This window comes from Cervus elaphus, chromosome 5 (assembly GCF_910594005.1).
Source record: "Cervus elaphus chromosome 5, mCerEla1.1, whole genome shotgun sequence".
Taxonomy (NCBI): Eukaryota; Metazoa; Chordata; class Mammalia; order Artiodactyla; family Cervidae; genus Cervus; species Cervus elaphus.
Genome location: NC_057819.1, coordinates 109414219 through 109441217, shown reverse-complemented (window position 1 = coordinate 109441217; position 26999 = coordinate 109414219). Strand labels below are relative to the sequence as shown.

The 26999-nt window shown below is 47.9% G+C and overlaps 1 protein-coding gene and 1 long non-coding RNA gene across 7 annotated transcripts in view; one reads left to right on the top strand and one right to left on the bottom strand.

The window, feature by feature from the left end:
* The window catches only part of ZNF652 (zinc finger protein 652), a 63784-nt gene extending 59194 nt beyond the window's left edge, over positions 1-4590 (bottom strand). The window contains exons 1-3 of one of the 3 annotated variants that reach the window (XM_043904250.1): positions 4248-4590; positions 1057-1206; positions 717-785 (exon numbers count right to left, since the gene is read on the bottom strand). The gene's annotated coding sequence lies outside the window, so the exon portion shown is untranslated. Of the gene's footprint in view, positions 1-716; positions 1207-4247 lie in introns of all 3 variants that reach the window. The other 2 variants (XM_043904249.1, XM_043904247.1) reach the window with 2 other exon arrangements.
* Positions 4591-4734: 144 nt separating this feature from the next.
* LOC122694889 lies at positions 4735-16645 on the top strand. 4 transcript variants are annotated; one of them, XR_006341269.1, is made up of 4 exons: positions 4735-4868; positions 10352-10572; positions 11804-12102; positions 15851-16645. It is a non-coding gene; the product is annotated as an uncharacterized LOC122694889 (long non-coding RNA). The 4 variants fall into 4 exon arrangements; XR_006341267.1 differs by lacking the exon at positions 15851-16645 and having other exon boundaries at positions 11807-12241; XR_006341266.1 differs by lacking the exon at positions 15851-16645 and having other exon boundaries at positions 11804-12241.
* Positions 16646-26999: the final 10354 nt, after the last annotated feature.

Below are 26999 nucleotides of genomic sequence, written 5' to 3'. Positions count from 1 at the left end.
ACTTGCATTAACCATGAAAATTTACACAAGGCTTTGCACGTGATTCAACTCTGGACACAGAACTCATTGAGCTACATTAGTGTCCTAAAACACCCCTTTCACCACGTAAGCTCTGAAAAGGCTTAAAACAAGCACAGCCTGTGGGTTAACACTGTTGAATTTGGAGCTAAGTTTTATTGTCTCCACCAAGTTCAGCCAGCCATAGAGCAACAAATCAAAGTTCCAACAAGCACGGTGCACCTGCAAGACTTAGGTATGCACCAAGTTAAATATTTGCAATTTTTTCATCTCAAATTGGCACAAATTAAAGTATGCAGATCGCAGCACCAGACTTCTAACTCCTGTAAGCCAAAATGATCAGTAGTTTCACTCCCACATCACTCCTGTCCTACTATTGAGTCCTTAATGTGTATATGTGCCTGTGTTCCAGAAGTTCATATATATTATCTCTAATATCATAACAAACCCCATTCTTCTGATGAGGAAACTGAGGCTAGAGAGAGGTCAAGGTGACTAGTCCAACGCTGTAAAGGCAGCGGAGCTTTATTCAAACCTAGTTCTGTCTGGCTCCAAAGAACCATCTCCCTGATCCTCCCTCAGTGAAAGTCACTAACTCCAACACCAACTAACTTTTATTAAAATAAATTCTGCTTATCAAAATCATTGTATCAAAATGCTGTCTGAAATGATGACAATAGATGAGAAAAACATCATACCTAAAACAGTAGCGTAAGACTCAGGAATTCCTGGCGAGGAAATGCAGTCACCTCCTTTAGTTCCAAAGGCTATGATTCAAAATACGAGAGAATCCAGTTGAGTTCTTTTTTGCTTCTGGTTGTCTCTCAACTGACTTTTTAGAACAAGGGAAATGAAACTCAAGAGTATATTCACATTTTGGTGAAATTTTCTGAAACTCTTGAGAAAAGGGTGATTTGTTTTTTAAACAGTTCACTTTTACAAGTTTGCTTCTTCGAAAGGTTTCAGACATTCAAAAACAAAATCACATCAGCATTACTAATCAACTTTTTTCTACAGACTTGAAAAGTATTTTCTTACCACACTACGAGATTACTTCCCATACTGAGAGCAGAAATGGAAACAGCTCTGGGTGTCACGCATCAGATCTTGAGGCCACAGTTGCAGAAAGTAGGTGCTGTTTCCCTTGAGTAGAAGCTGCTGATCTGAAACCTCCTAAGGGAAGGGTGTCTGAAGAAGAGCGTTGAAAAAACTACAGCAAGCCGTTTGTGTTAATGAGAGTGAGCTGCCGGCACCACTACTCTGGGTTTCACTGCTATGCAGTTGTTTTCCAGCTTCCAAGCTCTGAATTTGGCAGAGAGAATGCTGTTCTCACAGCCATATGAGTTATATGATCAGCTGCTTTGTGGTGTGTGGGTGTTTACCTAGGTAAGTGACTGGTTAGAAGAGGTTCTGTGATGTTAAATCAAGGAAGCACACTGTCCCCTGAGATTTTAATGATTTGTCATATACTAGAGACAGAAAAGTAACATATTTGCAATTGTGAAATTCCTTGGGCTTACAATAGGCAAATAATTTCTGACAGTAAAACTTTAGGCATGACATGAAAAAAAATATATAACCTGCAATATATGCCACCTCAATCATGTTTATTAGATAATAAAAATGCAATATTTGCAATCTCAGCATGCTTTGAAATTTCATAGGATATACTGCGTAATTATTAGAATAAATGCTATCCTTCAGGTGAATGAAACAGGTTTTATGCAAGATTCCAAGGCTCCCTTGCCATCCAAAATGCTGTTAATACCATAAATTCCTTAGCCTCTCAGAAACTCCAAAATACCAAAAATATGAAAGTCCTAAAGGATTTTGTAAGCGAAAAATATTATCAGAATTACAAGCTCCTGGAGAGCTGGGGACCTGTTTCTTTTATCTCACTGCCCATCATAACACTATCACACACTGTCTCCTGACTGAGATATGGTCAAAAGGCAAAGGCTGAGGGCAGGGTGATTTAAACAAGAATAGTTGATATTTATGGCCTGCTTATTGTTGAATGGTGCAACATTCATACCTAGTTCTAGATTTTAAACATGGAGACTGAATTTCCTTATTATAATTAAAATCCTTCCATTAAAACGAAATTTAAAAACGGATGATTCTGATGGTAATATCATCCTGAAAAAAAGACATGAAATCACATTTAATGAAGCTGAAAAATCTTCACAGAGCAGGTACTCTACCATGGGAAAGATAAGGCCTTCTTTTAAGAGATCAGATCAACCTCAAACAACACAAAATGATTCCAGATAGGCATTAGAAAACAGACCACTGATTCTGCTGTTGAAATCTGCTACATTTAGAAGATAGTGCCAGGCACATTTAGACAAGTTACTTTGACTCCAGTTTTAACTTTTTCTGAAATTCTCACATACATTTCTTTACTGAAAGACAGGGAAATGATACCATACAAATACCTAACTCACTGTAATTAAAGAACAAAACACGAGGATGCATATTTCATCTAGTTTGTTGCTTACTGCTCAGGACCAAAGTAATGCCAATCCTCAAGAAAGAAAGAAAGCAAAACACAAAACTCAAAGTCCTTTCAATACAGATTTTAACCTCAGGGCCCAGGACCAGGCTCAAGATGATGGTAACTGCATACAAAATTATGAGTGTCTATTTCCCCTGGAAGAGGGTCCTAAAGGCTTCCATGAATCCAAAGAGAGGTTAGGAACCACTAAAACAGACATTTTCAGAATCCCGAAAACGCAGCAGTGTACATTTTCAACAAAATTATACTAAAGGCAGTATCTATCTGAATATATGTGCACAGTCCTGATACAAACATCCCAAATGCCTGCCAGCCCTATCACACACAGTACAGCTCACCACTCTCAAATCAGCCCTACATGGGAACACAACCAGCATTCAGGGCACACACTCTCACACGCCAGCCACAGCAGCTCTTCATTCCCTAAGCACACACATGTTGTCAACAAAGCATGTGCTACTTGCCATTCCCAGAACAATACGGACCATGCCATTTCTGGAAAAGAAAACAAACACATTCGTCCCAAAATATTACCCTATATATTTACTATGCCTTGACCACAGATGTTAAACATTACAACAAAACAAACGAAATTTTTAAAAAAATGAAATTCCCACACACCATACGTAATTAGCTGGGGAAAAAAACCCTTCACTCAGGGATTACTGGGGATCCACGGGAGATGTAATGTATATAGGGGAAACACTGGAAAGATGATACTTGAACACAGAGGCAACCTGAGGACAATCAAAGACAGACTCACACGGCAACATCCTGAGAACATGGCTGTGGAAAGCACCCTTCTCCAAAAGCAAAAGCACATTCCTTTGATTGGCACAAGCCATTCCTGACAATGGATTCGCGATGACAGGGACTGTTCAGTAATCAGGAAGTGTGTGTGTGTGTGTGTGTGTGTGTGTGTGTGTGCGCGCGCGCGTGTGTTGTGGGGGAGGGATGTGCTAGATGTGATCAAAGACTGGCCCTCTTCAAGAAGGGCAGACGGGATCTTAAATCGTTAAGACAGTGTTCCAGGGTGAAGCAGGGGTTATTTTTCATTTCTGGCGGAGACATTCCTCGACAATGAACATGTTCTGTGCAGATGTAACGGGGGTGTCACTACCTTTAGTGGCTCCCATCTAAAAATCTTAAGCAGAGCCTGATTGGAGGGGAGGCTGTGGTGGGGGTGGAGAAAGGTCTGTATTACCCTCTGGGTGAGTATTGGGCGGGTGTACACTTAGATGCATTTTTATCTCAGGCGGCACAATACTCCCGGGGGTTGGTGGTTTGGGCGCAGCCGCAGGGCAGGGGAGGCAGTGGGTGCAAGCCACCAGCAGCGGAGCAGGAGAATGCTCGAAGGAGGACCGGTGCAAACCTTCCCTCGGCCCGCTACCCCGTGCAACCCCAGCTTCCCCTCGGGCCTCCGGGCGAGCGCACTCTGCAAAACTGGAGCCTAGCCCGGGTCCGAGAAAGAGGGGGCGAAGGGACAGAAGCGGGCGCCTCCAGCCAGGCTCGGGGCCAGAAGAGCTCAGCGCCCGGGGCCTCCCCGCCGGATGGGGGCTGCTCCGGCCTAGTGCACGCAGCTGCCTCGGCGAAGGGTTAACCCGGCGCCCAGAGCCCCTGTCGGCTCGGCGGGCGGCAGAGAGGAAGGGCTGCTGCCAGGGGCGCTGCCGCGACTGTGGCGTGTGCGTGGGGGGCAGGGGCCCCTACTCACCCTGGCCGGCCGCCTCCGCCTCCGCCGCCCCGACCGCCGCCTCGGCGGTCCATCCCTGCGGCGGGGGGCCTGTAGCCGCGGCGCTCGAGTAACAACCGCCGGCCGGGCCGGCCCCTCCCCCCTGCCCAACGTCTGTCCTCAGGGCCGCTCCGCAGACCCGGCCTCGGCCGCCGCCGCCGCCGCCGCCGCAGCGCTACGTGGCCGCCGCTCCGACGTCTCGCGACTCCCTTCCGAGCGCGCGAGGGCGAGCGGGGCTGGCGGGGCGGGCGGCGCGCGGGGAGGGAGGCAGGGGAGGGGGGGTGTGCGTGTGTGGTTCTGTGTGCAGAGAGGGGGGCAGGGAGAGAGGGAGTGCGAGCGGCGGCGAGAGCGCGCGCGCGCCCGCGGCCCCTTCCCTTGCCGGCCCCCCCCCCCGCCCGCCCAACAGGGAGCCCGACACCTCCCTCCTCCCGCCCCCTGGCATCCCGGCCGCTGGGCGCGGCGGCGCGCATGCGCAGCCCTCGGGGCCGGCCCTGGCGCACCTTTTCTCCCTCCTGCCACATTGTGAGCGCTTCGCCTCCCACACGACCGCCGACTCCCGCTCCACCCCCGCCTCCCCTACTCCGCCCACTGCCGAGCGCCCAGGTAAAGGCGTGGAGTGCGCGTGCGCGACGCTCTCCTTGGGTCTGGGGGCGTGGCTGCTGAAAGGAAGCCGAAATGTAGAGTAGGAGGGAGCTTGGGGCTGGAGACTGGGGGCGTTCCACGAAGTAGAGAGCGGGTTAAGATTAGGGAAAGCGAAGTTCAGAAAGGGGGCCAAAGTAGAAAAGTAGGTCCAAGCGAGATTTAGTAGAAGTCAAGGAGGTTTTCTGGTTTATAAGGTAAACAATCAAAAAACAACTTGACTCTGGCCCCCTTGTTACTGAAGGGCGGTGTGGATGACAGAAGACAAATAAAAAAGACAGAATGTAAGCAGTAGGGGGTTATTTGTCTGATGAATGGGACAGCTAATAAAAACGAGAAATTTAGAGATCGCCCAGACTTGTCAGAAAAACAAATTTAGAACCCTGCTTGTTCTGCGGCCAGAAATAGGGAAGGGGATTGTGTGTGTGTGTGTGTGTGTGTGTGTGTGTGTGTGTGTGTGTGTGTGTGCAGGCGCGCGTGTGCGCGATTGTCCTTGAGATATGGAGCTGCCTAAAGAAAGGAAGCCTCCATTTAAGCATTACAGCATCATGACTAATTAGCTATTAATCATTAATATAATTAATGGTACTATTAGCTAACAAGGTAGCATTTATCCAAGTTCATCGCCAAGAGAAGCTGTCCATAATTGAAAGTGCTTGGAGTACAGGGAGGGGAAATGAACCAGGCAAAGTAAAGGCCTCCAGTGGAGTAGAACCAAGTCATGACCTTTCCCACCATAAACCAAAGTTCCCTGCTATTTTCCAAATTTTATCTTAATTGGAATTCTTTATTATTCTTACACTACACTTAATAAATGTTCTTGCACTAAATCTAAGCTCTCAACATTTTAATGAATACGTATGCAGCTACTTCTCCAAAAATTGCACCCCCAAAAATTCCTGTGGGGAATAAAATGACCTGAGTCTGGGAAAAGGGAAGAGATTGAAACTTTATAAATAAAAGGGTTCCAGGGCTAACTCTATCCTTGGCTACTTCTCAAAACAGATGCTTCATTTTTATTACACTTGGACTCCAGGGATCATAATTTAGCAACTTTGGGTCATGTTCTTCAATAGTGAGTGTCTTCAGTGGATAAACACTAAAAATAATGTCATATTGAAGCAGGTGAGAGAAAATCTTCAAGAAAAACAGGAGGAAACAAGAATAAGTAGTAAAAGGAAAAACTTAAGATTCAATGTGAGAAAAACCTTGGCATCCATGGAGGCCAGTGAGCCTAGAACATCTCACTGAGATATCTAACTTTGCCTTCTTGGACATTTGTTCCATCCCTTCTCCAATCCTGCCTCTTGAAAGAGGGATATGCAGAGTGATGGCTGAAGAACCAAGTCTCTAGGAGTTTCTACCCGTGGGCCAAACCTCTGAAAGGCTCCTAGTCATTGAAATAGTAATATTATGACCTTCCACTTGAAGAGTGCTTTATGGTTTTTGCAGACAGATTATATCCATTATCAGATTTTCCAACAACCCCATGATGCAAGCAGAACTGGTATTATTCCCAGTGAAGGCAATTCAAGCCAAGGTGTGTCTACTGGCTCAGCCTAAGTCACCCAGCCCAGTCAACAATGGAGGCAGGCAGGACTCAGTCTTCTGACTCCCAACATGTTGTCCTCTCAAAGGGTTTAACAGGCCTTCTTGGAGAAATGGCTGCATTTTCCCATGGAGTGAAAACAAGTAGCCTCACCACGTGAGGGATAATAGTTCTAATATTCAGTTTTACGTATCTCCTTTATTTCATGTGTTTTCCCTCTTTGCTCTCTCCAGGCACTTGGGACTTTACCAGTGTATTTGAAGCGTTGGTGACAGGTACTTTGGAAGGCCTTGGGCCTGGCATGGTGATCCTAGTTCCTCTGCTCCCCCTTAACTCTTCCCCCTTGAGAACCTACCAGAAGTGCTGTCAGCAGTCATTACAGGCAATATTTAGCACTCACATCTGGCCTTATTGGAAAATGAGACTTCTGTTATCCTGGTCTCCTGGCCCTGGATAATTCTTCACTATCTCATTAAAGCCATCAGCCAAAACCAGCAAAACTCCTTTGCCCCCACCCTTTTATTGGCCATGCCATGTAGCTTGTGGAATCTTGGTTCCCCAGGGATTGAACCTGGGCCATGGCAGTGAGAGCCCAGAACCCTAACCATTAGGCAACCAGGGAACTCCCACCATTTTTTTTTTTTAAATTTAAAAATTTTAGTAAAAAGTTCTGTATATTTTGACAGCTCTGAAAACCTTACAGATTTAATTTAAATAGCAGCAGAGCCATCTGGCTCCTATAAGGTGACCTGGACAGCCTGGTACAAGCTCCCGATTCACTGCATTTCTTTGCTCCCCAAGTTTCCAGGGGTGTAGCCCTAGTCAGTACTAGTTCTTTCCACGTGGAGGGGCAGTGGCTGTGGCTCCCTGCCTACCCACTGACTAGTGTTACCCCATGTATTGCACCAGACTTGGGGCCAGAGTTCTGTTCGGGGTTTCCTAGGCCCTCATACTTGTGGTGCTGTGACCTTTGTTCAATCGTTCCACCTTTGAGGTTTTGTAAGAAGAGGGGATTATATGGCTCTTAGAGCCTTTCAGATGTAATACCTAGGATTCTCCTTTAGAAAGTTGACTGTGTCCCTTAATACCTTGTAATTCCATTCCTTTCCTAAGAGTTACTATCCAATTTCTCATCTCGAAGCCCTTACTATAGGAAACTTGCCCCTTTTACAGAATGGATACAGTGGTCCTGGACTTCCCTTTGGTAGCCACTTTTTTCTCAAGTGATAATGTCTAGAGACAACCCAGAAAGCTGGACTCTTGGCTTGTCTGCCAAGGGGCTTATGTGTGTGCACTTGTGTGTATGTGTATATAAGGTCCATGGGCACTTTCATTCTGTGCCCTCTCAACTTGCACCACCCCCACTAAAATTCCAATGAAAAGTTAAAACAAATGCCAGAATGCACTAAAAGGTCAGGTATGTGAGTGGAGCTCTTTTGCTTTGGGGACAAAGATGAGGGAGGCTCTTGAGGCTATTGCCACTTTGATCTCAGCTGATTTAGCTGCAGCATGGTCTGGGACCATTATCTGGTTCAGAGCCCCATACAGCTGTGGTCTCTACACACCAGCTTCTCCAACTGAAACATCTCAGAGTTTGGGTCATAATTACTCTGGTGTCTTTATCATCAAAAGGCATTTTATAATTTTTTTTTTTTTTACTTCTACTAGTTTATTGCTATCAATCCATCTCCCTCCACCCTCATGCTCAGTCATGTAACCCCATGGACTGCAGCCGGTCAGGCTCCTCTGTCCATGGACTTTTCCAGGCAAGAATACTGGAGTGGGCTGCCATTTCTTTCTCCATATAATTTTTTTAAAAAGCACACTTATGTGATAACTTCTACAAATCTTTCTTTTACAATATTTCACTTAATTCTTCCCTCAACACCAGAAGGTAGGAAGGGCAGAAAATGTTTGTTTCTGCTAATTTTTTCAAAACAATATATTAAAAACAAGGCCCAGATTTTAAGGGTAACATGGCCAGAATGAAATCCTGGGTCTCTAGGGTCCAAGTCCAGGACTTGTCTGTGATACTGTACTGCAGCCCTTTGCTGGCCACCATACAAAGCAAATGGAACACATGTGGTCTCTGCTCTCTGGAAGTTTGGACTCAAATGGCCAGCCGTGATTCTGGCAAACATAAAAGGACAAAAAGACTCACAGGCGACTCACATATGCCAATAAAGAAATGAGTTAAATAGATAAGGAAAGCCACGTTTACCTGGCCTTCTAATGTGTTTGTTTGTTTGTTTGTTTAATTCCAGTTGGGTAGAAAGGACAATGTTAATGAGGCTAAGGTTTTAGGCCAGTCCCATCTGCCTACTTGCTTTGCAGGTGGAAAACTGTGGATGTACTGCATGCTCTTTCCCCTTTCTGTCTTCAGCATTCTATGAACCTTCCTGAAATATCTACCAAGTGTCTGTCATGCAAGGTGGGAATCAAGGACCATTAAGAAATTCTCTCTACCCTCAAGCAACATCTGTGACCGTTTTCCTAATCCAAACCATTGTGAAAGCATTAGTTAAGCCTGTGTCTACCATCTCTATGGGTGGAAGGACAGATTAACTTTGTCCCCATCCTGTTGTGTGAGGGCCTCAGATTCATCTTTATCCACGCAAGATGGCCAATTAGGACAGTAGAGAGGTGGGCTTTGGAATTTGAGAGAGGTTGTTACTACCCTAGAGAAACCACCTGAGCTTCCTGACTATTTAAGCAAAGGCCAAGAGGAACCCTGGGGTTAGGGAGCGTGGGTGGCCCAGGGCAGGGACCCACAACAAGAGAACATCTTCCTTTCCTAAGTGGACTGCTGCAGCTTGATTCCTCCCCTGGGGGTTCTGCCTCAAGGGCCATGTACAGCTGAGTGATCTAAGGCAGTTAGGCTCGAACTGTGTTTGAGTTGTTTAAGAGGCTCACAGCTTCTTTAGGCAGCAGACTTAATTGTTGTGTGTAATTGATGTGACATGTGCCCCAGAGGCATGCACTGAGGTCCAAATGAAGAGATGATTTTTCAAAAATTGGAAGTAATTAATTAAAGAAGGCAGCTGCACGGGGCTGTGAGTTAGTGCCAAACTCTGTAACCCTAAACCGGCCAACCCACCCAACCGGCCTCGCCACCTGAGGAACAATCCTGAAGGTCTCACGAAGGTGGGATGCGAGACCTGGGATGCAGTGTAGGACGTGGGGAACGCCAGGGTGAAGGACAAGGCTCAGGGAACCCCCTCTTAACTTCCGTGATCCTCAAAAGCCTTGGCTCTGGAGGGCAGTTGGGGAGTCAAAAGAAATGTGTTGGGGGTGCTAGAAAACTGCGGGAAAGGGGAGACAAGGTCAAGAGAGGTGTGTGAGATTACATGGGGGAGAGGTGGAGAAGGGGATGTGGGTGTCAGGAGCTGGGAGCAGCGGGAGCTGGAGTGTTTGCGGGACTGAAGAATGATGGGGTCCCTCCGATAGGGCCTGGGAAGATCTGCCAGGTTGCAAGGACCCTGAAGGCGGAGCTCCGAGGAGGTGGAGCCTGGATGTGGGGGCGGGAACACCGTGCCTGGGGCCTCTGGCAGTCAGAAGAGGTATTCATTAAACCCCTGACCTGAGGTCACTGAGAGAGCTGTGGCAGCTTTTCACAGGAGCTGGGTTAAGAACAACAATAACAAAAATAATAACAACAATTAACGATAATGAGGCCTTATCTGCAGCAAGTTGTTCCTAGAGCTTTGTAGGCATTAAGTCATTAATTCCTCTGGCCCCTTAGGGCCACTTTTTCTAGAAGTAATAGAGGTGCTAGAGAACACAGTTAATCCTGTGTGGTTAGGCCTCCTGCCGTCAGCTGCGTGGGTCAGTTCACATCCAGAGGGGGTAAAATTCCTTCCTGTTTCATAAAGTGTTATAACCTTTTGCATTTACTTAGAGTTTCTGAAATGATGCTGAAATGGGGGTGAGTACAGAAATGTAGAAACCAGCCATCACAACACGTCTAAACAACTTGGATGTGAAAACTCAAGTCCCACCTGACGGCACCAGGCTGAACAATATGCTGCAGTGGAGAGTGGCTGCAGGGAGCGACCTGGAAGTGATCATCTGCTTGAAGTCCTAACTGGTGGCAGGGCTGAGCCTCAGCCTGCAAACAAGGTAAGTTGGAAGATTTCAGGTGTTTACCCCCTCCCACTCCCCGCCACAGACGGAGGTTTAGAGGGCTCAAGGTGAATTAAAAAAGGAAGGTCATTCTAGATTGGAGGAGTTACATGGGATGGAGCCTGAGAGCCAAAGCTTGAGCAAACCTAGTGTCAACAGTGACTAGCCTTGCAGATTTCAGCTGTTCTTTCATTTCTGTGTTTTATATAACAGTGACTGCAAATTATACACACCCAATCCAGAGGCAGACTCTCACTTACATCCCATAGATGGTGAGAGTCATCATCATTATCCTAGTCCAGATCAAAGACAGCAATATAGTCTTATTAGCAATATAATCTCAATATACTTAAGCAAAATGGGTGTCCTGGTCACCCTTGGGTCCTGGAGCAGCAGGGATGATCCTCCCCACTAATGTAGAGGGCATGTGCGATACAGAACAGGAACTGAGCTTCTCTGAATCTCAGAGTTGGGCAGAAGAAGAAACTGCATCACAGCTATCACCATTCATATCAGAGAAATAAGAGGGACCAGTCCTCACTATTTGGACCCTTGCCATCCCTCTGGAAACAGTCTTCCCTCCTTTCCCTGTGTTAATACAGAGACTGTCTACCTGCAGAAGGTACGAGAACTTTCAGGGCTTGAATACCAATCTCGTTTGTAGATTACATCAAAGAACATAAAGTGTTATATGATGAATTTAGGGAACAGAGTATTCTGGTTAATCAAATAATCTGGTTTTTAAAGTATTACTAAACATATAGCAACATTTGAGACATACTAAAATCATTCATTGTTTATATAAAAATTCAGGTTTAACTGGGTGTCCTGTATTTTATCCATTTGCAGGTAAACTTCTAGGCAATCCAAAACTGCTCCTTTAGAGTTCCGTAAAGAAAAAAAGCAACAGAAAGGAGAGTTGTGTTTTTTTATAGCTTCAGGTTCATTGGTACCAGAAAATGGGGACAGAGAAGATAGGGAAGAAGAGGCCCCAAACCAGTTGTCCATCAACTCAGAAACACACTCATGGGCACACTGGGTATGTGGCTGAGATATCGCCAGGTCTTTCACTGGCTCCGTGTCAAATCAAACACTTGTTCCAGGGATCTCAGGGAAGAACTTAAGACAAAGCATCACCTCCACTCTAATATTGTCCAACACAGATGGAACCCCACCTAAGGATAGGAACAGACTGGTGCAACTCCTATCGCTCATTTCATTTTGCCAGCAGACAGGAAGAAGCTGAGAGCTCCACTGAGCAACGTGTTGCCATTCAGAGGGCCTGCGTGATTCCTCTGTGCCATAGAATCCCCTGCAGCTTGGAGACCCCCTTCCTATCGTGTTGATGGTCCTGTGGAAGCTACGTTCTGCTCTGCAAGGCATTGACTGCAGTCTTTTTCCTGGTCAGATTGCTGTTCTTAGCATGTACTGAGCACCAAGATGTCCCCAGCTTATTGAGTGCGTTCCACTGTCCTAAGTGTTGCACCTCTGTTAGTGTGCTGAATCCTTCCGACTATACCTTTAGAGGTAGGTATTCTCATTTCACAGATGAGGAAACAAAGACAGAGAGAAATGAAGTAGGAAGTGATACCAGTTCAGTTCAGTTCAGTCACTCAGTCGTGTCTGACTCTTTGCCACCCCATGAATCGCAGCACGCCAGGCCTCCCTGTCCATCACAAACTCCCGGAGTTTGCTCAAACTCATGCCCGTCGAGTCCGTGATGTCATCCAGCCATCTCATCCTCTGTCGTCCCCTTCTCCTCCTGCCCCCCATCCCTCCCAGCATCAAGTGACATAAGGTCACATAAGTCTTTCATGATGGAGTCAGGATTGAATCCAAGAGGTCAGACGCCTGCTGCTGCTCTTTGAACCATGGTGCTGTACTACCCAACACTCCAATTACCTCATGCTTCTGCTCAGAATTCTGGAATGGCTCCTGTGATAAGCAGAATAATAGCCTTCTAAATATGTCCACATCCTAAACCTGGAAGCTGTGAATGTATTACCTTATGTTGGTGAAACGGACTTTGCAGATGGGATTAAGTTAAGGATCTTGAAATGCAGACCTTAACCTGGATTATCCAGTAAAAGAAAGAAAGAAAGAAAGAAAGTGAAGTCGCTCAGTTGTGTCTTGACTCTCTGCGACCCCATGGACACCATGGGATTTCCCAGGCAAGAATACTCGAGTGGGTTGCCATTTCCTTCTCCAGGGGATCTTCCTGACCCAGGGATTAAACCTGGGTCTCCTGCATTGCTGGTAGACTCTTTACCATCTGCCATGGAAGCCCCATTATCCAGTGGGTCCAATCTAATCACAAAGATCTTTAGAAGAGAACAAGAACAAGAGGCAAGAGCATTAGAGTCAGAGGAGAAGTGACCGGGAAGCGGAGGTCAGAATGTTGTGATCGCTGGCTTTGAAAATGCGAGAGGGACAAGCGCCAAGGAATGTTGGCAGCTTCTAGAAACTAGAATAAGCAAAGAGCTTTCTCCTGGAGCCCCCAGAAGGAACACAGTCTGCTGACACCTTGACTTTGGCCCAGTGAAGCTCTTGACCTCCAGAACTGTTAGATGATAAATCTGTGTGGTTTTATGCTGCCAAGTTTGTGGTAATTTGTTACAGCAGCAGTAGGAAACTAATTCAGCTTCCATTGCTTAAGGGGAAATCTGAACTGCTTTGCAGGACGTTCAGGGGCCTCATGCTATCTTCCCCTCATCTGACTGCCTGGCTAGTTTATGCACACCCCACCCCTGTGCCACCCTCACCATTCTTTACAGATTGAATTGCTTCATGATCCTCAACAGCCATACCCTTCCTCGTGCCTTTGCCTGGAACACTCTCTCCTCACTTGTTTGTCTGGCAAACTCCTCACCCTTTATGTCTCAGCTATTATAAAACAATACCTCCTCTGTGAGGCTTATCCTACTTCCCCCAAAGGAACGTGGGACTCCTTTCCTGTATCTCATGCCTCTGCTGTTTTTCATGTTCACTCCCATTAAAGCAGATTGTAAGAACTCGTCTGTTCCCTTCCTGGATTATGAGCTATTTGAGGGCAAGGACCTCTCTTTTCAGCTTTGATCTCCCTTAGCACCTAGCATGGTCCCCAGCACATCAAAGGAAAGTCCCCAGAGAACAGAACTCATATCCTGACCTGTGCCTACACCCGTGATGCAGCTCCTCCAACCCCATTTCACCACCAGTAACAAGCGTTTCAGGATGTCATCCCTTCCCTTCCCTGCTGAGAAATAATGACAAAGAAAATCAGACATGGAAGTGTTTCAACTTTTCTTTAAAAAGTAGCACTCAACAAAGTTTTGTGATATTCCAGCTGTACCTACAGTAGAAAATGCTTCCTGTCCAAGTCTCAATTTTTTCAGCTGAGAAATGAATCAGAGACGGAGAGCTGTGGCCACTTTGCATCCTATTGTATCCCCCGCATCTACCCTGCTCTTGACTCGGGTGAATCCTCTGATGTTGGTTGGTAAAGGTCTTGGGCGAGGTTTTTCCACATTCTTCGGATTCATCACTTCTCTCTGATGTGCACGCCAAGGCTGGGTCTCTTGAGCGAAGGTTTCCCCACGTCATGTTCTGTGTAACTGAGTTCCAGAACACTGAGTCAGATGAGCCTTCCAAGCCTCCAGACTCACCCGAGGGCTCTCCCCCAGACGCATCAGATACGGGGCTTCTCTCCAGTAGGAGTTCTCTGATGTGTAAAATGGTTGACAACGCCACCCAAATGAAGGCTTATTCACTTTTATTGTTTTTATTTTCCCATGTGAATTCTCTGATGTTTAATGAGAAGTAAAGGGCAAGTGGAGATCTCAATAAAGGCCTGTTAGATACCCAGCTCTGGGCTGAGGGACTCTAAAATGTAAGGAATGTAGCCAGGACATGGAAGCAACCTAGAGGTCCATCAGCAGACGAATGGATAAGGAAGCTGTGGTACATATACACCATGGAATATTACTCAGACATTAAAAAGAATTCATTTGAATCAGTTCTAATGAGATGGATGAAACTGGAGCCCATTATACAGAGTGAAGTAAGCCAGAAAGATAAAGACCAATATAGTATACTAACGCATATATGTGGAATTTAGAAAGATGGTAACGATAACCCTATATGCAAAACAGAAAAAGAGACACAGATGTACAGAACAGACTTTGGGACTCTGTGGGAGAAGGCAAGGGTGGGGTGTTTCGAGAGAACAGCGTCGAAACATGTATATTATCAAGGGTGAAACAGATCACCAGCCCAGGTTGGATGCATGAGACAAGTGCTCGGGGCTGGTGCACTGGGAAGACCCAGAGGGATCGGGTGGAGAGGGAGGTGGGAGGGGGGATCGGGAGGGGGAATACATGTAAATCCATGACTGATTCATGTCAATGTATGGCAAAAACCACTACAATATGGTAAAGTAATTAGCCTCCAACTAATAAAAATAAATGGAAAAAATAAATAAAATGTAAGGAATGGCCCCTGCCCTCTAGATGTTTTCAACCTGGTTGGAGAAAGAAGACTTGTAGACAAAACAGCTGGGGAGCACCAGACACTGTGTAGTCATACCAAGCGATTCAGAGAAAGGAGTGGACAGCCGGAGATTGACTGGATGGGAAAGGTGTGTGAAAGAGGTTAGCCTTTAGCTTGACCTGAAAAGATGGTAGAATTGAGGCTGGAAGAGAGGAAGAAGGTGTTTCCATTGAAAGAGAAACAAAGGGAAGGATGGAAATAAAGAAGGGGGGAGGCAGGAAAGATGGAGGGAAAGAAACTTTCTAATGTAGGGATTCGCCTGTTGGTTTAGGAAACCCCCACAGACTTAGGGCAGCAGCCTTTGAAAGTTTTCTTCTGATGCTTTTCTTGTTTTAGCGCTCACGCCACTTTCACTTCTGCCAGGCACATCTAAAAAGGAACTCTCTACTGCTGCCTTGCACAGGCCAGCCCCACCCCACCCACCACCTCCAGAACATTCTTAGGGCCCACTCCAGTTCCACAACCAGATGATAGAGGCACCAAATGGGGAGACCCCCACCCACGAGAAGTCCCCGGGGAAGCACCCAGTAGGCTTATATTCAAGAATATGGGAGCTCTCTGCCCCCACCCTCTTACCCCACCATCACGTCCTCTAAAAAAAGTTTCTGCACAGGATCCTGACCTTTACAGAGAATGACGGTCATCGACTCTGAAACCCTTTTACTTTTGTCAGTTTTATAGATGTTTTCTGAAAACATTAGGAGTAGGGGATCCTTCATAACTTTTCCTTATTTTCCCCATTCCACAGAGAGCAGTGGACAAGCAAGCCGAGTGGAATATGCAGTGTCTCGTCTTGGTTAGATTGTTGGAGGACTTTTCTGCCAATTATAGTGGTTAAGTACTGACTCAACGTCCAACAACTACATGAGAGCTCAGAGCCTTCATTCATGGACAAGTTTCAAAATGAAGCAGCGTCACCACCTCTCATGGGCCATGTAGTCAGAGGACAGAGGAGAGTGAATTTCACCCTTAACAAAGTGGCTGCTTTCTGGAGAAGTGGCAGGATCTGGTATTTCCCAGCACGGTGAAATTGGGAAGTGCCTTTTGCAGCCCTTCTCACTTTCATGGTTTGTTTGGACACGGAATTCTTAAGCTCTTAATTCTGTCCCTGCTTCCTGTGTCACTTCCCTAGGAGACTGAATTCAAGGAGGGCGGGACCTCCTCCCCAAGGGAGGGGGGAGAACAGAATGGGGACTGATGCCTTTGGGCTCTTACCATTTAGACATCCTGTTGGCACATTCTCCACTGCTCCCCAGCAAAGCACACCCTGCTCTGTGAATAATCCAGGCAGGAAGTAAAAGTGATCTGTGCAGCCACAGTGGAAATGCCCAGACTCTCAGGAACCCTAGATGGTCATCCAGTCTGATCACACATCCCATTCTGTTTTCATTATTAGTGTCTGTCCTGTCTGTTCATGGATTCCCCCAGGACAGGAGGCATATCTGCCCTAGTCATCATCAGAGCCGTCTTAGTACATCACAGTGCCTGGTACAGAGTGACTGTTAGTAAATATTTGTTGAATAAATCAACTATAAACGTGGAAGTGGTTCCCTTAAAGAGCTCTTTGCTTTTTCTCAGCTACTGAGTTAGAAGACGAGTGTGCTGGTGGTGAGAAGGGACACCGCTGGGTTATAATAAAAGGAGCTAGAAGTGTGTGGGAGGGCTCCTAAATGTTCCAGTTGTATCTACTAAGCAACAGGGAACCTCTGCAAGTTCTTTAGGTCACCAACAGGAGATGGAGAGCTGGTGGGGGCTGTGTTGTCGTTGTTCAGTTGCCCAGTCGTACCTGACTCTTTGCAAACCCATGGACTGTAGCACGCCAGGCCTCCCTGTGCTTCACCATCTCCTGAAGTTTACCCAAGTTCATGTCAGTTGCATCAGTGATGCCAACCAGCCATCTCATCCTCTGACACCCTCTTCTTCTGCCCTCAATCTTTCCCAACCATAGGTGACCCCTGGGAGTGGGGACTTTGCAGGCTGTATTTGATCTGGAAGAGGGTAGGGTCACCTGAAGAACAAGTACATCTTCTTGAAGAAGTCAACCATAGTTGTAAGCTCCAGAGATGACTTTTGTGACTGAAGGGTGAATATTTTAGCTAGGTGAGTGTCAAGAAAGTGGTAGGAATTCTAGTGAGCCTTGCTCCTGAGTGAATTCAGAGCTGGCATTGGGAACAGAAGCAAGCAAGTGCAGTCATGGTCAAAAATGGCCAAAGAGGAAGATGCCTCAGGACTCAGCCCAGGATCCTGGTATTGCACTACGTGGAGTGGGGGGTGAAACCAAGTAGGAAGATTTGTCTTTATTCTGAAGGCAGAGGCCATGGCTTAAGGATCAAACCCACGGCTCAGAGCAGAGCACCTGACACATCATAGCTGCTTAATACATGCTTGATAATGAATGAAATGGGCTTCCCAGTGGCTCAGTGGTAAAGAATCTGCCTGCCAACCCACTGGAGACGCGGGTTCAATCCCTAGGTCGGGAAGGTCGCCTGGAGAAGGGCATGGCAACCCACACCAGTATCCCTGCTTGGAGAATCCCGTGAACAGAGAAGCCTGGCAGGCTGTAGTTCATGGGACCGCCAAGAGTCAGACAAGACGGCACACAATGAGTGCTTGGGTAGTTGGCTGGCTCTGGGAGTCACTGAGGACGCGAGAGCTCGTGGAGGCCTCCACAGCTGTGTTTACCATCCTCTCTTCATCCTTCTCAGCCTGCCCTCTGGGGTCCCACCTCTGCATTAAGCCAGAAGACGTTCCCAAAGCTCACCGCTCTCTCAGTGGACAGCACCAGCTGGATCTCAGCCTCAACTGATCAGGCCATTCCCTCCCTTCTCCTGGGGGCTCCCACTGCCAATAAGATCCCACTCAGCCCCCCACCCAGTCATCAGATTGTTGTTCACATCTTGTGCTCTTCGATCTCCTCTGGGCAGGCAGGGACATGCCACTGCTAGAAGCCTGGCCTTAACGAACGCGTGTGTGTATGCACACATGCCCCTCTCCCTGTCTCAGAGCCTCCCCTGGCCCTCCACCCCTGGCCTGGCCCATCTTTATGAGACTCGGGCTCTTCCTCTCCAGGTGCTGAATGCAGTGTCTGATTCGAGAGAACCAGGCATTTTGCAGGTCTGCATCTGTGGCCTTGGCCTCCCTCAGGGGCTTGGGTTGATCCACCCATAAGGAGGGACCTTCCAGAGAGACGCCAAACCAGGAGTCTGACCTCATGACGCCCGCAGCACCTGGCAAGGAGGGTACCAGCTCTGCTGTCCTGGCCCAGACCCAGTTCTCTCTTCTGGCATCCACACCTTCACCTTCCCTGGCTCCCCTCCAGGCCGACAGGACCTGCCCCATCTGGGGAAGGATAAGCCTGGTCTGGTGAGTAGGGCCAGGAGAGTGAGGACCCCCAGGATCTTGGTCAAATCATTCCCTGGCTCCGTGCCTCAGTTTCCCCCCTGAGAAAGTCTGCCCCTGGTTCCAGGGTTAGGGAGTTAGTTCCCTGGTCTCACTGGGGAAGAAACCCAAACTAGTGTTGTGTTCCCTTGCAGCCAAGACCTGCCCGCCCCGCCCTGCCCCAGGAGGCCTTGCTAGTTGGTGACGCCAGGCCAGCAAGGCAGGGTCCTACAGGATGAAAGCTCAGAGAAGCCAGAGCAGGAATAATAATGATAATCATCAGCTGTGGCGTCTCAACCACCCGGGAATGCGAGGCCCACGCCCTGTGCTCCCCACACCCCGAGACACTCTGAGGGCTCCTCTCCCTTCATTTTATTGCAGTGATCCCACACTCAGCCATTCCCAGCCCAACCTATGTGGGTTCCCAAGGACTGCAGTCCAGCTACCTGCTCACTCAAGCCCCATGGGAAGAGTGAGCTCGACAAGACCCACTTGTCGAAGGTAGGACGCCTGGCTCCTTGGAGACTCAGGCTCCTGGGTTTCCCAGAGAAGCATCTGGCCATCCCTGGCCTGAAGCACTTTCCCACAGACCCATTTCTGTCTGATTAGCGTCAGGTCTAGGAGCTTTGCCTGTGTCAATATAAATCTGCATTCAAGTCCTGGCTGGGCCACAGATTAACTCACCATAGGACCCTGGACGAGTTTTGTTTTGATTTCAACATTTTGTGTCCACTACCTCACCTGCCCCCTGCTCACTGCAGACAAACTGAATCTTCTAGTCCAACATGTGGCTGTTGAAAATCTGGTTTTAAATCACTTTTCCAACCCCGCTGTTCATTCTCTAGATGCCAGCCAGAGGTGACTCCTCACTGCTGGTCATGCATATCCCATGCCTTCCCATTCCAGAACTTCTGTCCTTCTTTGGGAATGTCATTTGCTCTGTTTCTACCTTGTCAGGACTTCCTAGCCTTTGAGGTCCAAGCCAGGGACATCACCTCCATGACTGTGCCTGACTCCCCGCCCACCTTAGAACGCTTGTTCCTCTTTGTCTGAGCCTCAAGCCCCTGGGTCTGCCCTGTACCGTGGTATGTGCAGATCTCAATTTGCTCACTGAATCATTGATGTGCTGGAGTCTCCATCTCTGGGTCCTCCTGGTGCCTTGTATAGCACCCTGCAGAAACAACACATGCTTGATAAGCGTGTTGAGCATAAATTGTGGGAAATAATCATCCCCACCCTATTAATTTCCCCACACAAATGTGCTTTGAAAAAGTAAAAGTACTTATTTTGACATAAAATTGTATGCATGTGTGTTCTCCCCAGCTTCCTCGGGGGCAGTGGGATGCAGGTACCCAAGTGGCTGGGGAAGGCATTAGCTCCCTGGTGTTGGGCCAATAGGTGGAAGGCTTTCCTTAACCAGTCTGGTCTAGTCTGGTCTTGGATTCTGGCTCAAAGGAGATGAGCACTTCCCTCCTCAGAGAATAGCAATCCCATCCCTTTGGGGCTTCTAGACCTTAGCAGCCTCTATGCCCCATGGGACTCATACACCAGCAGGACCCCTAGATTCAAGTGTTGTAAAGAGATGAGTGGTTGGATGTGTTTAGAACCCTCTCAGCTGGATCCTATGAGAACACCTTGGAGCAGCGTTCACTGCTGCTGCCTGTTTAGTGTTGTGAATAATATTAATAGTAACGTAACTTCGGCAACGCCTTATATTTACTTACTGCTTTTCTCCAGGGAGCTCAACTAATCTTTCCCTCATCTCCAGAAGGAAGAGAAGGACCAAGGCGATGAAAAAGTGAACCACTGGGGCCACACTTTGAGTACAAGCATCCTTTGTTCTAAGAGGTAAATGTAAGATGTAGCATTTCAGATGTGTGGAACTGATAAAGTAGGAAACCTGTTCATGTCCTGGGACCTGGAACCTATGACTTAAGCATTTTCTCGCAAATCAAAGCCTGTGTGAGATGACAGCTCTCATACTGAGAAGTTACATCTCATCAGTAATAAATTTTGAGAACGCACCCTTAACATAAGTTCAATCACTTACAAATCATACACACAACCCACTATCATTATATTTCAAGACACAAAATACACTTGGGTGAGGTCTGTTTTTAACAATGGTAGGAAGTGTAATTCACATTTCAAACAGTGACCTTGATAATTACAAATTATAAAGCAAGTTCGGTGGCCATCATTGTGTTAGACCTGATCAGATTGTCCCCGTGTTACCCTCCGGATGGGGCTGACCAAGAGCTCCTGTGAGAAGCACCAGTGGGGCCGCTTTCTTGTGTGCTGGCGCTTGCTGAGTTACAGACATCCTTAACCTGCAGCGCCTTTGCAGGAGTCATTTTAATTCCCATGTCCATTTTGTGAAGTTAATTTAGTTCAAGTTGGATAATATAATCCAAAACATTGTTTAACCAGGCAATGGAAACTGTGATATTAATACTTTGTGGTTTTCTAGCTATGAGCTAAGGATTCAGGGAGCCCTGTCAGCCCCTCTGGTGTCACCCCCTCTCGTATTAGCTCCTCTCGTGTCAGCCCTCTGGTGTCAGCCCCTCTGGTGTCAGCCCCTCTGGTATCAGCCCCTCTGATATCATGCCCTCTGGTGTCAACCCCTCTGGTGTCAGCCCTCTGGTGTCAGGCCCTCTGGTAACAGCCCATCTTGTGTCAACCCCTCTGGTGTCAGCCTCTCTGATATCAGCCCTCTGGTGTCAGCCCCTCTGGTATCATGCCCTCTGGTGTCAACCCCTCTGGTGTCAGGCCCTCTGGTAACAGCCCATCTTGTGTCAACCCCTCTGGTGTCAGCCTCTCTGATATCAGCCCTCTGGTGTCAGCCCCTCTGGTATCATGCCCTCTGGTGTCCACCCCTCTGGTGTCAGCCACTCTGGTGTCAATCCCTCTGACATGCCTCCGCGCCTCTCCCAGCAGTCCCCTGGTGTCTACCATGGCCTCTGGCTTCATGTCCTAACTTGCTTGATTCAGTCTAAAGGGAGTCTTCTGCAACTGCACCTCATTTCCATCACTGAACTACCATTTCCTCCATCTCCAAGCCCCTCTTGGCTATCCCAGCCATCTCAAGCTCACCCTTTTTTTTTTTCTTTTTTAAAAACTGTTTAGTGATTTATTTATTTTTGGCTGCCCTCGGTCTTCATTGCTTCAGGCAGACATTTTCTGGTTGTAGCCTGTGGGCTCAGTAGTTGCTTCATGAGCTCTAGAGCGTGGGCTGAGTAGCTGTGGCACACGGGCTTACTTGCTCCACAGTTTGTGGCATCTTCACAGACTAGGAATCGAACCTGTGTCCCCTGCATTGGCAGGCAGATTCTTAATCACTGGACCATCAGGGAAGACTCACTCTTTCTTTCTCTCTTTTTTTTTTGGACTGTCCCATGGGGCTTTCAGGATCTTAGTTCCCAGATCAGGGATTGAACCTGGGCCCTCTGCAGTGAAAGCACTGAGTCCTAACCCCTGGGCTGCCCTGAAGCTCACCCTTCCTAAACCTCCTTTGTCAAGCCTACTTTGTTCCCTTTCTTCCCCATCTCTGATGAGGACACCACTAAACACTCAGACTAGAAACTACAGAGTCATTTCTTCTCCTTCCTCCTTGCCATCCTTCCAAACTAGTCCACTTTCTTTTGTTTTCTTGAGCAGTGTTTTTATTTTATTATTATTTTTAATTGTATAGTTGCTGTACAATATTGTATTGGGTTGGCCCAAAAGTTTGTTCAGGTCTTTCCATAATGTATTACCTAGTATGTTGTTGTTCAGTCACTTAGTCACGTCTGACTCTCTGCGGCCCCATGGACTGCAGCCCGCCAGGATTCCTTGTCCTTCACCATCTCCTGGAGCTTGCTCAAACTCACGTCCACTGAGTCGATGATGCCATCCAACCGTCTTGTCCTCTGTCATCCCCTTCTCCTCCTGCCCTCAATCTTTCCCAGCATCAGGGTCTTTTCAAATGAGTCAGCTCTACATCAGGTGGCCAAAGTATTGGAGCTTCAGCTTCAACATCAGTCCTTCCAATGAATATTTAGGATTGATCTCCTTTAGGATGGACTGGTTGGATCTCCTTGTATGTTATAGGTGTACAATATAGTGAGTCACAGTTTCTAAAGGCTATACTCCATTTATAGTTATTATAAAATATTGGCTGTATTCCCCACGCTGTACTATATTTTTTATTTTCTAATTTTTTACATTTTTTTAAATTTTATATCAGAATATAGTTGATTTACAATGTGTTAGTTTCAGGTGTATGGCAGCATGATTTGGTTATATATGCACATATATCCATTCTTTCATGTTCTTTCCCCATACGGGTTATTACAGAGTATTGAGTAGGGTTCCCTGTGCTCTGAAGTAGGTCTTTGTTGTTTCTCTATTTTGTATGTAGTAGTGTGTATGTGTTAATCCCAAACTCCTAATTTATCCCTCCCCCCGTTAGTCCACTTTGTAAGGGCCCTCTCTTTGGTGTCTCTGGCCCTTCCCATTGCTGGGCCACTAAACCAATCAGCCTCCTTGCCACTGTTCTGGTCCCTCTCATTTCCCCTCCATATTTCTGCCAGAGAATTCTTTCAAATACATGAGTCTGATTTGTGTCTCTCCCTTCCTAGCCTCTCCACATGCCTCAGGCTTAAAGGATGAAGTTCCACCTCTCAGCAGAGGATTGTATGGCTGGGCCCTGCTGACCCTTCTAAGCTGGTCACTCCCAGCTACTCTCTCTGCTCCCGACTCCCAGGCATTCACCCAGGAGCCACACCTTGAATACCATGCTCCCTTCTCAGCCTGCTGACTTATTCTACCTGACTTCTAAGACCAGTATGCCCAGCACCTTCCAAACACTGAAAGCAGTGAAGTTACTCCATCTTCATGCACTCTAGCACTTGGTATGAAATGCTTTTGTTTTATGCGGAAATGTGATTAGCTGTCTGTATGCTCTGTTGGTTCCTGAATGCTTAGGCTACATCTATCTTATTTCTATCCCCTCCTTCCTTCCCTTCCTTCCTAGCCTGGTGTGGTGCAGGCTGTCTGTGAAGCACTGGCCCCTGGACATGAGGCATTGGGAACTTCTTCCCACCCATCACCTGCACTGTCTCCTACTCCGGTCCCCAGTGGCTAATGCTGAAAAAGCAATCCTCGGTACCAGGTACTGCTCTAGAAGCCTTGGGCATACTAGCTCACTTAATCCTCCCCACAACACCATGAGGTTGTCCCTTTTGGCATCTCCATTTACTGATGAGGAAGTTGAAGCACAGAAAAGTTATGTATCAGTCCCAGGTGGTGGGGCTAGTAAGTGGCTGAGTCAGGAGTCAGACTCAGCATCCTGGATACAGGGGCTGATGGTCACCTCTGGTCAATGCCGTGCCACCTCACCCAGCCCTCTCACTGTCCTCCCTTCCCTCCACAAGAGTGGGTGCTGTTCCCAAGGCCAGTTGAACCCCCTTCCATCCTGCCCAGGGGTGAGACTGAGGGTCTGGTGCCTCAGGTGGCTCTCTCCCCACAGAGGGAAGGACAGACATGACAGGCTCCCGCTGGTCACCCCTGCCCCCCTGTCCCTGGGGGCACTGCCTTCCTGGGCCAAGGCACTTTGTAGGGGATTTGAGCCCTGGTCTCAGTGGATCCTAATCATCTGTCTGGGAATGTCTGCCTGAACCCCGCCCACATGCCCATTGGGCACCTGGAGGGCTTTCCCCACCTGTTTTACCTGATCAACTTCCGGCCATTACTCACATGTCTTCTTCTCTGGGCCTTTTTTTTCTATTCTGCCTTGCTTCCCCACACTTCCTTCCTGTTCTTCTTTCTCTTTACAAGAAGACTGGGTATTTTTAACCTGAGGTTTCCACTCACCTCTTACTGTCCGGCTGGGACTAGGTGGGGCTGTTGGCATGGTCTGCCACCCATGGGGGTTACAGTCTGTGGCCTCCCTGCCGAGCCCAGCCTCAGCCCTCACCCTTAGCCGTCTCCCCTAAGCTCTCCCTTCTCCACTTATAGAGGAAACACCCTAAACGGGCTGTTCACTGAAGCTTTGGAAATTGTGCAGGGCAGGTAGGGAGCTGACTCCCTCCCCCTCCTGCGATGCTGGGAGGATGCTATGGAAGGTGAAGATCACTCACACTGGAGCCTCACCAGGCCTCCAGGGTCAGCTCTCAGCCCACCTGTGTGACCCTCATTAGGAAGTGTCGGGTGGCTGCTGCACCCTGGTCTGGGTTGTTTCCGCATTTTCGGAGAGGCAGCTCTGACTCCCTCTCTGCCCTCCTGTGCTGTCCGACTCTCTGCCTCCTGGCACGCTTCCTGCTTTCACCTTCCGCCTCAGCCCCAGCCCGGTCCCCCATGGCTCTGTCCTCACCGGCCTCCAACCAACCCCCCGTCCAGGCTTCCCTGCCCTGCCGGTGCTTAAAACAGAAACTTGTATTTGAAGACCAAACAACTGCAAAAGGAAAATAACTGGGCTTCTAGAGTTTCCCAGTTATTGTTTATTTTTAAGTTTGATTTCTGTGCTCAGCTTTCTTAAAGAAGAGAATAGTGGCAACTAAAGCTGAGATTCTCTTTTAAGCAACTGGCAGTGACTCATTGCAGGCTCCTGGGCCCACGGCTAATGTTCTCTAAATAATTGATAGGTGTAAGGACCGCCCCGGGCAGTGCAGTATCCCACTGCGCCCTCTGAGTCACCACGAAGGATTAAAAGTATATTCAGCATTGTTTTTATGTTGTGCATGTGTGCGAGCCGAGTCGCTTTTAGTCGTGTCCGACTCTTTGCGACACTATAGACTGTAGCCTGGCAGGTTCTTCTGTCTATGGCATTCTCCAGGCCGGAACACTGGAGTGGGTTGCCATGCCCTCCTCCAGGGGATCTTCCTGACCCAGGGATCAAATCTGCATCTCTTATGTCTCCTGCATTGGCAGGCGGGTTTTCTTTTTTTACCACTAGCGCCACCTGGGAAGCCTGTTTTTATGTTGACTGTGCTTTAAAAATTTGAATTCCTTAAAAAACAGGCCCTCCCCCCGCCCCTATATAACCTATATAGTAACTAGCTGATTACTGATTGGAAATGGGCCTTCAGGCCTTGTGGACCTGATAGAGTATGTGCAGCCCTCATACCTGGCCTCGGCCCCAACCACGTCTCTGCTTCACACTCTCTTAACTGACCCCCCACTCCCCCTGGTCAGCTGCCCCACCGTCCACTCCGAAGCAGCGATGCCTTCAGGCCCCACCATGAGCTGGGACTACAACTCTGTCCTGCCTCCCCTGTTCCCTGGCACCCCTTTTGGAGTTGGTCAGTCATTCAGTCTATAGATACTTATTGGGCATCCCCCATGAGCAGAGTGCCCTGCTGGTGGGTGCTGGGACAAGACAGAAACGGTTGATGCCACCTTCAAGGGGAAAGCTCTCCCACCACAAACACCCAGAGAGCTGCTTACTGCAAGTTCACAAGAACTCTGTCTCACAATCAAAGAAGAAGGGGGAGTCAAACAGGGGTGGGCTTTATCAGAAAAGTTTTCTTGAAAGGGAGAGGCTGGAGTCTAACTTTGATTCTCAGTAGGGCCGTCCCAGCTGGGCAAGTAGGTGCCCAGGGCTGCGAAGCTCACCTGGGAGTGGGACCAGAATTCCCCACCACCTCTGCCCGGCAGCTGCCTTGTGAATCCTGGGCTGCCCCTTCCCCCCGGGCCAACTCGGGGGTGATAAGGACGGGGGACCAGCCCCAGCAAGGAGGAAGTGGCCTGGCTTCCTGTTTGTTTGTAAATCTCAGAGCAGCACCATGGAGCCATGAACCTCAGCTAAGCAGAGCAACCCCAGCCTGAGCCAAGAGCTCTGGGGAGCTCGCCAACCAACCCAGCAAGCCCTCAGCCAGCTGGGACTCCAGAGCAGGGACCCATCCATGGCAGCCGCGCTTGGATGGCCAGCCTGGTAGCAGCCATGCCAGCTTGGCAGGGACAGGAGGTGGAGTAATGAGTTCTCCAAAGAAGTTAGAGTCACACACTCACAAAATGAAGCCTCTGGGCAGCTCCAAGGGCTCAAATAATACCACCCCCCACCCCAAAGATTATTTCCTAGGACCCTGGGCACATCTCTTTTGCCCTAGAGGGAAACCTTGTGCAGAGATCATTGGACCCTTTGAAAAATGGAGCTGCATGCATTGTGGTTTTGTTTGCAACAGCAAAATACATGAAAAACCACCACCAAGTCATTCAAAAGCCAATTGGTGACAACAGAATATGAGATTCAGGGGAAGTGCTGCAGCCATTCAAAAGAATGAGGTGGATTTGTTTGTGCTACTGTGGTGAGATGTCCAAGATAGTTCAGTAAATGAAAGCAGTCAGATATGGAAGAGCATGATCCCTTTTCTGTAGATAACCAAGACAGCAGAGGACATGTTCATATAGGCTTAGAGATGGATGTGCTCCTGAATACTTGACTTTTTATTTTCTGAAAGGAAATTTAAGTGACCTAACAGTGATTATTTTGGGAAAAGCAACTGTGGGAGGAAAGTGTTAGAAAGGTTTTCACTGTTCAC